Here is a 13,564-nt window from a genome sequence, read left to right on the forward strand (position 1 = left end):
CCAGAGAGAGCTGCGAGCCAAGACGCGCTGGCTTCGCCCCTTCCAGACCCGCCGAGCACACACACAGCCGTCTGGACCCTTTCAAAGTTCTGTGTCTGACGTTTTACAACCAGACCTCAGGACCGTTCGGCCCCAGGTCTCTGTTGTCACGTGGCTGTCAGAGGCTACGTGACCTCCGGCTCCTGGAAATGACCTTCAAGGCCGTCGAAAAGAGCACACAGTGCCAAGAGTGGGTACCCAGGACTTGGGGGTCACGCCGCAGTGCAGCCAGTTCCCATGGGCCGGGCTTGGGGGCCCGAGGGGCGAGTGCCTGCTGGTGTGTGGGCTCAGCTGGGCGGTGATGTCCCCCAAACTCATTTTTTCCGGCTGTGCAGCAGAATAAATAGGTAAACTAAACTCCTCTGACATTGCAACACAGAGGCTGGCGGAGGGCTGATAAGGTGGGAAAGGCCCCGGGGAAAAACGTCTCGAAGGAAGAACCGTCCCGCCCTTAGCAAACATAGCAAGGGAAACCCACACTGGCCGAGACGAGTGGTTATCCGATCAGGAACAGAACGTGTGTCCGATCTCAGGTGACTTCAGAGGGAACCTAGGTCGTGCTCACGTGGGGGCGACGCTGGGCCCCAAAGCTTCACGCAGCCATCACCTGCTCCGGTGTCCAGCGTTGGGGGGAGGGGGGAATTTGGGCGGTGAGACCTGGCAGGGGGCACCCAGAGCTGGGCTGTTGTCCGAGTTCTTCCACGGACCCTGGACACGATGCTCCTCCGTGGGCCTCGGCACCTGACAGGCCGAAGGGGCGGGGTCCCGTGGGGGTCCCTGTCGTCCCCCACGGCGCAGCTGTTCAGGTGCAAATGCAGGGTCGGCGGCTGGAACCCACGGAGGCGGGCAACACAGCTCGACATTCGTGGTTTCCCAGAAACCGTGACAACCCAGAGAGTATTTAGTTCCAAAACTCCGGGACGTAGGTATTTCTATTTACACATTGCCCAGGCAAGCCCCCGGGGACTGGATGAGTGGCCGGCACAGCCCGGGTCCCCGGCTGCACCCTGGGGCGGGATCTGAGCGCGGTGCCTGACCTCTTGCACAGGCGAGCACGTCCGTGACACAGGCGAGTGTGAAGCGTGACACAGGGACACGTGCGGTGCTTCCCAACGGCCGGGATTCCTGCTTCCGTGTTCTACTAGCTCTGAGGGGGAGTCTTCGGCCACAGGCCCCTCCCTTGCTCGGAAATCTGCAGCCCCCTGGCCAGGCGGGAACGTGCCCTAAAGAAGCCAACGAACCGAACCCTGAATCCTTAGCCACACGGATGTCTGCTGCTTTGCTCTGAAAATTTAGAGAAGAGACAAGGGCCCCCCGATCCGGCATTTGGGTAGAGAAGGGACAGTGGACTCACGAAATAGTGCTCCCTTGCCTAGTGCTGTGCGTACACGTCGGAACGGCCTTTAATAGAAGCCTGTGGGGGCACCCGTGCTTCAGAATTTTATCTGCGCAGACCTGAGCCAGCAGCCGGCTGCGGGCATGCGCCTGGGGGGTCCCCCCCAATGTACTGAGACACCCAGCATTATCATCTACGGCGTTCGGCAGCTCTCGGGGCCATCGGCGCATGCGCTGTGTCTGGCTGAGTCCCGTACGTGACCGTGTGGGAGCCCCTGTGTGCGCACAAGGACAGGGCGTGCCCCTCGGACCGATTCGGTCTTCCCTGAACTGCAGACCAGGAAATGGTGGCACAGGACCCTTCCACCAGCGCCAGACAGGCCGCGGCCAGAGCCACCCGGGGCCCTCGGGATTCCGCAGCCGGCGTGCCACGTAAGTGACACTCTGCACAGGTGCCTTGGGCGGAGGTCAGAGGTGGCTCTGGGTCTGGGCCTGAGTGGGGATGTTTCTCAGTCGCCGAGAACCAGCAGGACGCGTGACCGGGGACGGGGTGGGGACAGCCCAGCGCCAGCCCAGGGATCACGCAGACTCCGGCCAGGTGACTCCTCCCCCCAGGCCCACGGAGCTGCGCCCCACCCCCGCCCCCTGGGGCTTTCTTCTTTGGCCCAATTCTATTTCCAACAGTTCTTTTTCTTCTCAGGTTTCTGACCCGTTTCCCTGTTTTAACGCCCACTTGGCCTCCTCCTGCCTGTTTCTGAGCCACCGCCACCCTCTCTGTCCGTCATCCATCACTCGTGTTCTCTTGGCCCCCAACTGGACGCGACGCTCTCAAAGTCTGTTCCCAGCTGTTGGGGCAAGACCTCCCTTCCCCGCCTTCCTGGGTCCTGGTCCCCCCCCCCCCCCCCCCCGCCCGCTTCTCAGTCTACTCCTTTGTTCTGTCCTCGCGGCTACTGGCCGGCTGTGTAGGGCGTTCTAGGTGGGAAGGTGCCCCCACTCGGACTCTGGGCCATCACACCTCTGTCCTCGGACATCGAGTGGCTGACGACATGCCTGCCGGGCACCTCGTGGCGGGGGGCGCTGTGGTGCGGGCCCTCCAGGGCCTGGGGTGGGGGCAGGACTTACATGCGACTTCTCCAAGGCCAGGTTCAGTCACAAGACAGCCAAGTGACAGGCTGGACAGGGCTCTCGGTGCCGTAAAACTCATCTCACCTGGAGATTCCTCCAGAGTTTCCTGCTTTGGAATTGGTTTCTTTTTCTTTCTTTTTTTTTTTTTTTTTTTTTTTTTATTGCTTTCTGGAATAAACCTCCTGTGTTCCCAGAAGCAGGTCGGGCACCTGGCGACGGCAGTGACTCCCTTAGAAAGATCCACGGCTGCGGACGGTCGGCGTGGTGCGGGCGGCCCAGGTAGTGACACAATCCTCCGTCCAGCAAGCCTGCCTGTGACGTCCAGATTGTGAACGTGTGCGACAACCAACGACTGTCCGGAACTCGCAGCCATTAGGAAGGAGCCCCCGAAGTCCCGAGCCGTTGTCAGAAGCAGGACACACGCTTGTCCCGAGTCTGTGTGCCCACAGCACAAACAAGGCCGTGAACACGCACCGAATGGGTACACGTTCCTCTGAAAATATGGCGTCATGATGTCTGAGATGTTGGTTCGGGGTGACGGCCCTGTGGTTCTCCCTGTCCCCGGTACTCCCCAAATGTGGGCTGAGGGCACGCCCCGGCTATGCACCAGGACTCTCTGGGCACCCTCTGTTGGTGATGATGGGGACCGGGTGCCAGGCCAGGGCGGACATGGGGGAGGGACAGTGAGGACATCTCTCCCCCTTCTAGGTGTCCCAAAGGGAACATGGTCCCCAGAGACGCAACATGACAGCAGACATGATGCAGCTTGGCTGGTGCCGGTAAGAGAGGGTTTCTTTTTCAGTTATCTTATTTTGTGTTTTTTTAAGTTTATTTATTTGTTTTAAGAGAGAGAGAGAGTTTGCAAGAGCGAGTTGGGGGGGAGCAGAGGGAAAGAGAGAATCCCAAGCAGGCTCCTCCCTGAGCCCGATGCAGGGCTCGATCCCCTGAACCGTGAGGTCATCACCTGAGTCGAAATTAAGACCCAGACCCTCAACCTACCGAGCCACCCAGGTGCCTCTTACCTCTTTTTAAAATACGTATACTTTTTACTAAGATGAAATTCACATAATATAAAATTAACCATTTTAAAGCGAACAATTTAGGGGCGCCTGGGTGGCTCAATCGGGTAAGCGTCCGACTGTGGCTCAGGTCATGATCTCAAGGTTCGTGGGTTTGAGCCCCGCATCGGGCTCTGGGCTGACGGCTCGGAGCCTGGAGCCTGCTTCGGGTTCTGTGTCTCCCTCTCACTGCCCCTCCCCCTCTCGTACTCTGTCTCTCTCAAAGATAAATGAACATTAAAAAAAATTAATTTAAAAAACTGTAAATAATGAATATCAAAACCTTAAAGTTTCAAAAAATATATTGGAAAACATATCTATAAACTTGGGTAAGGAAAGATTTCTTAAATGAGACATATAATTTCAACTACATTAAAATTCAAAACTCCTTTCTTTTTTTTTTTAGAGGTTCTTGAAGCCTGGCTCCTGGGGTTTCACCCTGAGGACAGGAAGAATCCCTAAAATTCAAAACTTCTAAATAGCCAAAAGATAATAAAAGGGTCTATATACCGTTAACATGAGTTACGGACCAGGGGCACCATTGTGCATGTGTGTGACTAACAGAAGTTATACGGGTTTTTTTGGTGTTTTAGATACAGAAACCTTTGCATAAATACACACACACACATCCACACACACACACATTTTCCCATGTGAGCTGCTTTTGAATTGTCTGCTTTTCATTAGGGTTTCCTACTGTTTTCTTCATTTTTTTCAGATTTCGATAATCTCTTGTCATTTTAGACGTTGTACAAATTCTCTTCCGTGATGCTTGGTCTGTGTAACTTCGACAGCCAACTGGCCAGAAGGCTCTGGAGAGCCAGTATTGCCTGCTTCCACTCAGGACAGTAGAGTGACAGAGTTAGCCCCGTCTAGAATTAAAGTGGTGCCTGGGTGGCTCAGTCAGCTGAGCGTCGGTGGCTCAGTCTTGATTTCAGCTCAGGTCATGATCTCTTGGTTCGTGGGATCGAGCCCTGCATCCGGCTCTGTGCTGACAGCACAGAGCCTGCTTGGGATTCTGTCTCTCTCTCTCTCTCAAAATAATAAATAAACATTTAAAAAACTTTTTAAAAATAGAGCTTCATTTTTATTTTAGCACACGAATGTTGCCTCTATTCTATGATACGTTCGTTTCTGTAAGAAGAGAGGTTACCTGTTGTCTTTTTTTTTTTTTTGATGTTTTATTTATTTTTGAGAGCAAGAGAGACAGAGCATGAGCAGGGGAGGGGCAGAGAGAGAGAGAGGGAGACACAGAATCGGAAGCAGGCTCCAGGCTCCGAGCTGTCAGCACAGAGCCCGATGTGGGGCTCGAACTCACAGACTGTGAGATCGTGACCTGAGCTGAAGTCGGACGTCCAACTGACTGAGCCTCCCAGGCGCCCCTTTGATAAAGTAGGTGAGAAGGGCGGCTGGCCCAGGAGCCTGGTGGGCACGCCTCAGCAGGCATTACAGTGCCCTCATGCGGAGCAGGGCCTCTGACCCCTGACCCCTACTCAGTCCCTGGGGCCAGGTGCTATCATGCCTGCTTCACCGATGGCCAAACCAGGCTGCGGAAGTTTAAGTCACTTAACCAAGTTTGTCAGATCAGATGAGGCCGTACCCTGGGAACACGCTCGGCTCACTGGTGGGTTCCGGGATTCCTCTGCCCCAGGTGGTGACGCAGGCATCCAGGTGGGCAGCGAGGCAGAGTCTGGGACCCCCACTGCTCTTGTGTACTCGGACCAGGAGTGACAGTCGTCCCTCCCGCTGGCTCCTTTCGGCCTGAGCTCATCCTGATCCCCGCCCCCCCCCCCCCCCCCCAGTACCTATGATTGTGACTTTATTTGGGAACAGAATGGTCTTTGCAGAGGACCGAGTTAAGGTGAGATCGCTAGGGTGGTCCCTAATGCAACATGACCGATGTCCTCCTCAAAAAGGGGGAAACTTGGGCACAGAGACAGACACACTTACAGGGACGCCCATGTGAAGACACAGGGAGGAGACGGCCGTCTGCACACCAAGGGCCGCCTAAGGCCACCAGCAGCAGGGGGACAGGCCTCGCACAGATTGTCCTCCCCAGCCCCAGGAGGGGCCAGCCCTGCCGGCATCCAGCCTCCAGGACTAGAAGCATCAGTGTCTGTTGTGTGGTGGACCCAACCTGAGGAGCTTTGTTCTGGGACCCTCAGCAAACTGACACGTTCACCAAATACGCTAGATGCGTTTTGGGGGTGTCGATCGCCGTGGCCACCACAGAAGACTGTATGGCTGTTCCTCAAAAAGTTAAAAAAGAGGAACCAGTTATTCCCTTTGGTCCAGTAATTCATTCCTGGACACATGTCCAAAGGAAACAAAATCATGCTAAGAGATCTGTGCATCCCCGTGTTCTCGGCAGGATCGTTCCTAATAGGCAGGACGTGGGAACAGCCTAAGAGTCCGTCCACAAATGGGTCAAGAAATCGTGGCGTGCTTCCAACGGACATTATTCCGCTGTAAAAGGAAGAATGGCCAGCCATTGACGACCGTGTGGCCAGATTCTGAGGGCATCGTAGTAAGTGAATAAGTCACACAGAGGAAGACCCATGTCCCAGAAACCACTCTACCCAGGACAAGCCGGGACGGCTGGTGTATTCATTTCCTGGGGCTTCCAGAATAAATGACCAGAAATAGGCTGAATGAAACTGCAGAGATTTGTTCTCTCCATTCTGGAGTTTCTGGAGGGAAATCCCTCCGGCCTCCGCCAGCTTCTGGGGGCTCCGGGCATCCCTGGACGTGTGGCTTCACCCCTTCTAGCCTCCGCCTCTGTCTCCACCTGTTCTACGTGCGTTCAGTTTCTCTGTGTCACTCTTGCAAAGACGCCTGTCAGTGGATTTGGGGACCACTCTAAATCCAAGACGATCTCATCTGAAGATCCTTAATTATATCTGCACAGACCTCTTTCCAACTAAGGTCACGTTCACAGGTTGTGGGTACAAGGGCACGAATCTAGCTTCCTGGGGGTCAGCAGACAAGGTGTCTGAGTTGCTACACATCCGGTCTCTGGGTTCTGTGTTGTTCTGACTTAATTTGTGAAAAAAATAAAGCATGTTCAAAAAAAGGGGGGTGGGCAGGACAGCCACCTCCCTCGATGCCAGAACTTTTGGGGAAACCGCAGGCCCGCGGGCGTGTGAATTCTGTGTCCCACAACCCGGTCGCTAGGTCACCAGCTGGGGGCAGCTGAGGGGCGTGCAGCCTCCTCTGTCTGAATCCCACCCTCCCGGCTCCTCGGGCACCTGCCGTCCAGCATCCCGGCTGCCTGGTCTTTGGCGGCCATCTGGCCAGCTGCTCCCCCCGCGCCTTGGCGAGGCTCCCCCACACGTCGCCTTGGCCTTCACCGCTGCCCCCACCAACACTGGCAAAAAAAAGGCCACTTGTTCTCAAGTCATTTTGAGACAGGACGTTTTGAAGGCTGGTTTCTCCAGAGACCTTCCAATAAAAGCGAAATTGGGAGAAAACACCGAGGACCTGCTCGACCTGCCCGCCCTGAATTAGCCGGTGCGCCCCAGCAGGACTTTTCGTGGGTGCAGGGGAGTCGGCACCATGACCAGGGAGGAGCGTGACAGAGGCGGTGACGGCTTTAGAAAACGTTAACACGGAAGCTCCCGCTACGCGTTCAAACAATCCGCCGCCCTCCTCGACGCTGCGCAAGATCCGCAGCGCGCCCACGGGCTCCAAGCTGTTTCGCGTGCGCGCTGAGGCCATCATCAGCTGCGCGGGAAAGGTCGAGAGACCTTCAGGGCGGTCCGCAGCGCTGCCCGGCTGATGATCCGGAGTTTCTGAGTCTGAGACGCTGGGCCTGGCCGGAAGCCGCAGCTCCTTGGCTCTGAAGAATGAGGACGTCTGCCCGCGGTGCCGCCGAATGAGAATGCGGCTCCCCAGGCCCAGCGGGACCGCCCGCACTGACCGCACGTCCCCCCTTCGGGGTGCGCTGGGGCTCTCTCTGCTCACTGCCTTCGATCCTTGTGGCTGTGTTCGAATATGACCGCTTTTCCCTACACGTTTCGTGTGGTTGAATGCTTTCCGCCAACCTCAATAAGACCTAAAAACATTAGGAATGGTAATAAGTGAAGGCGTGCATCCCTCCCCGACGCAGGCCGGTGAGTTTGGAGACGGGCCCACCCCCAGGCCGGCCTCTGACCGGATGCCAGCCCCGACCAACGCCCTGCTTTCTGTCTGTGGGAGCCTGGGCAGAAGAGCCAGCAAGGTCACGGGCAGATGAACTGCTGACCCGCAGACACCACGGACGGTAAATGTGTGCGCTTTAAGAGGTGAGGTTTGCAGGCGTGCGTTACACGGCACGACATCGCTAGTCTAGAGAGTGGCTGGCCTCAAGGCGTCTTGGGGGGACCCGGCCCAGGGGAGCGGTCCAGCCACAGGAAGACCCAGGCCGAGGGCCCCGAGAGGGGTTTCTGCAGACCCCACGTCCACACTCGTAGCCAGTGCCAGCTGAGAGGGAGCGGCTCCCAGGATGGGGGACCCTCCTCCCCCTGCACCCTCCCTCCCTCCCTGCCTGACCCTGGAAGAACCGGAAGGCAGGAGAGAGCCAAGCAATGCCCCCCACTCCCACTGCAGGATCCCAGATGGGCTCTGGGAGAATCACTGCATAGGGTGTGGATTGAAATTCTGAGCCTGGACTGGATGGAACTTTTAAGTATTTTTTTAATTTAATGTTTTTATTTATTTTGAGAAAGAGAGACAGAGACAGAGCACGAGCAGGGGAGGGGCAGAGAGAGAGGGAGACACAGAATCCGAAGCAGGCTCCAGGCTCCGGGCTGTCAGCACAGAGCCCAACGCGGGGCTCGAACCCACGAACTGTGAGATCATGAGTTGAAGTCGGAGGCTCAACCGACTGAGCCACCCAGGCGCCCCTAAAGACTTTTTTTTTACGTTTATTTACTTTGAGAGAGAGAGAGCGAGCTGGGGAGGGGCAGAGAGAGGGAGAGAGAGAAAGAATCCTAAGCAGGCTCCACACCGCCAGCTTGGAGCCCGATGCGGGGCTCAAACTCACAAACCGTGACATCACGACATGAGCTGAAACCTAGAGTCGGACGCTTAACCGACTGAGCCATCACCCCTAAGACTTTCATCGTGAGAGGTGGTTTTTTTTTTTCAAGAGATAAGGGAAAAATTTTTTAAGCCTGACGCTTTAGTTCAAACCTTAATTTAACCTGTGCAGAAAACACCATCGTCAACTCACACTCATTCTGTGGTCTGCAAAGCGGAAACTGTGGTTATCTAGTTACACGTACCCTGAACGGGGGTTCAGAGCCACCATGAGATAGGAAGCCTGAAGGACTCCATAAAAATCTGCGTTTTGCTCCTTGTCCTGTTTCTATTCTTGCCAAGACCTGACCCCCACTTTACGCATGCTTCCTAGTGCAAATCGTGTGTGTCCCTCCCCGCCCCCATAAGGGACACGGAATTCACAGTTTCTTTAGAATCCATCAGAACGAGAGACAACATCAGAGAAGCTGTGGGCGAGACGTGAAGGCATCATATGCACATCCAGACCACCAGCGTCAGGCATCGTGATGCCCAGACCCCAGGCTCCAAGGAACTGGTTTATGAAGGATGCCTGGACCCTCGTGTCCATTCTGACCGGCTCCTGGGAGGACTGGCACACCGGACCCTAACTCTCAGTAAAACCCCAGGCCCCAAGCCAAGAAGAGACTCCCTCCCTTCCTTCCTGAACCTCCTGGACCCCGTCTACCTGCACTCCCCCTATACCTTCAATAAATTCAATAAATACCTCCTGCTGGCTCGTGTTTGATTGCTATGCCGTGAGGTGGCAGGGCCCCTCTTGTGGTCCTGTAGGACTCCCTCTGGGTCCTCGGACCCTGCCTGCCTGCATCAACCAAATCTGACTCCAAGTGGGAAACGCCAAGGTCGCCCCCTCCCCCTGCCGCCGTCTGCCCACTCTGACAAGCAGGTCCCTGGCAGCTTGAGCCGAAGATCGTGCTTAATTCTTTGAGGACCATCACTATACTGTACGACTGAAACTAATGTAATTATTGTCCGGTAACCATACTGGAATTAAAATAACGTGAAATAAAATAATAAAAGGTGGGGAGGGGCGCCTGGGTGGCTCAGTCGGTTAAGCCTCCGACTCTTGATTTTGGCTCAGGTCACCATCTCAGGGTTCGTGGTTGGAGTGAGCTGCTCCGTGCTGACAGCGCGGAGCCTGCTCGAGATTCTCTCTCTCCCTGTCTCTCTCTCTGCCCCTCCCTCACACTCTCTCTTCTCAACAATAAATAAACTTAAAAAAAAAAAAAAAAAGCCGGGGAAAGGTGTGCTGTTCTCCTCCTCCCACTTTGCTGGAGCTTACCTGGACATTAGCCTTCTTTCGGAGGAAGCAAGCCCACTTTCCCCAGGGGTCTCTGGAACTTTCCAGCCTGACTGACTCTGACTCCTCTTAGGGTTCTGAGGAGCCAGGAGCCGGGAGGGATTTCCTCAGGGTGAGCAATCCTTTTCATGCCTTCAAGTTGGGTCTGATTTATTCAAGTGCCTGTGGGCCCTTCTGGGAGAGGGCCCCCCCCCGCCCCTGCCACCTGCCTGGGCATCCTGGGAAGTCCCCACCCGGTTCACCTAGGTCCCCCCCATCCCTGCCTCATGGAGGAGCACCCCCAAAAGCAGGCCACACTAGCGGCTTCACTCCTGGGCGTGATGGTCCCACTATACCGAGCGCCACAAATCACTATGGTGTGAGACAGGACAGTCAATGCAATCAGGCTTCAGTCCCGAATTTGTTTATTACCTCTAGAGGGTTGTTTCTCATTTAGGGGAATCTCCAGGATTTTCTGCGGTTAAGAGGATGTCCTGTGAATAGACTTCACTTCTTCATGTACCGTTTGGATGGCCTTTTTTCTTTTGTTTCCTCTTGCCCACTCATTCTGGTTGCTATTTGGCCTTTTAAACAGGGAGTAGCACATTTGATGGTCCTTTAAAGGAGGGGAGAGGAGACAGAGACCCACGTGGCAGACCCAGAAGCGGGGAGCTCAGACCCCAAAGTGTGGCTTAGTGATGTCTCTGTATGAGTCTCCTGTGACCTGAGGCTTCGGCTCAGAACCGAATATGTATTCGAGGAAGAAACCTGATTTATTATGACAGAAAAATGCTAACGCACGTGGAAGGACTGAATCTCGCGGAAGTCTCTGTTCTCAGTCTGAGTGAGCCCTGGGTGAGCCTTGAGCAGGTGCATCAAGACTGTAGCTGGTCGAGCCGCATCCCACTTCCTGAAGCTGGTGCTCGGGTGAAAGTCTGCCTTTTGGTCCTCCTGCTCGGTCGGTCTGCGTGGGGAACAGGTAGGGCTGGGTCCTATACTGCCGCCCGTCTGTTTGGGTTTTCTTTTTTTTAGTGACTTGTCTTGTGCCAAAATGCACGTAACAAAATCTCCCATCTTGACCAGCACGAAATGCACAATGCTGCAGTGTTAGGTATGTGCCTATCGTTGTATGCCCATCCCCGCCCCCCTTCCGGAACTTTCCGCCTTCCCAACCTGAAACTCTGTCCCATGAAACACTGCCCCCCGTCCTGTCGCAGCCCCTGGCGCCCCACGTCCTACTTTCTGTCTTTATGGACTGGCTTCCTCTGGGCCCTCACAGAGCCGGAATCATACAATATCTGTCCCTGTGGTGACCGGCTGCCTCACTCAGCATCATGCCCTCGAACTTCAGCCACATGGTAGCAGCTGTCAGAGTTCCCTTCCTTGTTAAGGTTGAGTCACACACCACGGCGTGGATGGGCTCCAGGTCATCCATACATCCCTCGACGGACTCTCCGATTACTTTCGTTACTACTTCGTGAATAACGCTGCGGTGAGCACGGTGTGCAAATATTTCCTCAAGGTCCCGCTCTCGAGTTTTCGGCATCGCGAGCGGAATGAGAAGCAGCGTTGCTGGGGCCGGCCCTACCAGGACCCTCGTGATCCTTGGGAAAGCAGCACCATCCGAGACCGACCAGGGTGGAAATACTACCTCCTGCCCGGGGGGACGAGACTGTGACGTGGAAGCAGCAGGGGGTTGACCCTCAGCCCCAGCCATACCGGAGCCAAGACTTCGTCTTCCTCCCGAGCCCCTTTCTCTGTCCGCCTGCTTCGCCTCCTGATTCCCCAGCAACTACACGATGTCCGTGTCGGACGGTAACGTGAAGCGCTGGTTACGTCCAAGGCTCACGTGGCATCACTCAGGGCCGTGGCCAGCAGTGTCGGGGAGCTCGGAATGGCCCTTGGCGGGCAGTTAGGAAGATGTGTTCGACTTCGGGACTCAAGCAAAATGCTCCTTCGGGACTCATCCCTTCTTACCTGGCTGCCCCCTGTGCCATGGGAGCTGCCTCCAGAGGTGTCTTTGTTTCATTTATTTTTGAAAGAGAGAGAGAGACAGCAAGCAGGGAGGGGCAGAGAGAGAAGGAGAATCGGAAGCAGCTCCAGGCTCTGAGCTGTCAGCATGGAGCCCGACGCGGGGCCGGAACTCACGAACCGCAAGACCGTGACCTGAGCCGAAGTTGGACGCTTCACTGACCGAGCCACCCAGGCGCCCCCAGAGGTGTCCTTAGATGACTTTGCACAACCTCCTAACCTCATGTTATGAGCTGAGTTTCGTCCCATTTCCACACCCGTGTTGGGTGGAGGTCTAGCCCGAGTGCCTCAGACTGGGGGCCCTATTTGGAAATAAGACGGAATTATCCTATTTGCAGTTGTCAGGAGCTAAGAGGTGATCGTAGTGGACAAGGGCGGGTCCTGATCCAACCTGCCTGGTATCCTTACTGTCGCATCCACACGACTCCTGACACAGAATGCTACGGGCACCAGTGACAGTCACAACAAAGTTTATTGCAAAGAGAGGCAAGGCAGACCGATCGGGACCACCACTCTTGATCAGAGCGCGGCCTCGAACAGCCGGGGTACAGAGTTTTTAAGGCCCATCGCATCGTTTTATCATCACCTGGGAACAGAACGGAGAAAGAGTTCCCAGATGAGTTAGAAACAGTTGCCGGATGAGGTGATTATTTTAGACTTTCTGCCCCTGAGTTGCAACCAGTGGATCTCCTTGACCCTGAGTCTGATGCTTTCTTTGAGCGTTTGTTTCCTTCCTTGGTGAAGCCTGATTTACAAGAGTATGAAGCGTAATTTACAAGAGTAAAGCAAGGCTATTATCTCTTGAACTTCGGTGTCAGAACAAAGCTGTTATTTTTTAAGCTACATGTTAGCCCCACACTACAATTTAACCCTTACATTTCCCCTTTTCTTGTCAGTGACTCAATCCCTTGATTCATCACTAGGAACTAAGGGGACATAGTTGGACCTCATCATCATAATTTTTATTTCACCAACTCGCCTCTCGACATACTAACCACTTGATAATGCGCCGGCCGACAGTTAACCCGAGAAGTAACAATAGCAGTGGCCCAGCTATAGGGGTGAGCAGTGACGTGAGCCAGAGGGACCAAGAGAATAAACTCTGATACCAATTATCGCTGGCCTTTTCCTTCACATCCGACCTTTCCATTTGCAGGGCAACTGTATAACCCTGGTATGTCGGCCAATTTTTGTTCTTGATCCCTGTGTCCACATCCACAGGTAACCATACAGGGGTTTTTGGGGACCGGAGCAGCGAAGCCCGTTGGCTGTTTATAATTAGTAACTAAAGTCCCCCATGAGTCCCCCACCAAGTCGCATAAATCAAACAAAAAACAAGGCACAGTGGAAGAGGTATTAGATGCTATCACCTTCCCCGTGACAGTGTCCCTGAGTTCCCATTGGCATGGCCAAAAAGACAGGGGAGGTAATTCCATACAGTCCCCCACGCTTACCATTATACAAACCCAGACAACCATTATTATTATTATGCCCGCATCGGTCTTAGCTTTAAAGGATCCTCTGGGTGCCTTGGGACCTTCCACTGCTGTTCGTTATCTGCTTCCCTATCAGTCTGGGGTGTTCCCGCCTTCACACAGTTTTTCTTAACCTGAGAGTGATGAATCCAGGTTTGGACACC

The 13,564-nt window shown here is 54.7% G+C and overlaps 1 long non-coding RNA gene across 1 annotated transcript; it reads left to right on the forward strand.

Moving 5' to 3' along the window:
* The first annotated feature begins 720 nt into the window (after positions 1–720).
* Positions 721–4,765, forward strand: LOC125176556 (uncharacterized). Its single transcript, XR_007156317.1, has 3 exons — positions 721–2,980; positions 3,208–3,278; positions 3,964–4,765. It is a non-coding gene; the product is annotated as an uncharacterized LOC125176556 (long non-coding RNA).
* The last annotated feature ends 8,799 nt before the right edge of the window (positions 4,766–13,564 follow it).

This window comes from Prionailurus viverrinus, chromosome D1 (genome assembly GCF_022837055.1).
Source record: "Prionailurus viverrinus isolate Anna chromosome D1, UM_Priviv_1.0, whole genome shotgun sequence".
Taxonomy (NCBI): domain Eukaryota; kingdom Metazoa; phylum Chordata; class Mammalia; order Carnivora; family Felidae; genus Prionailurus; species Prionailurus viverrinus.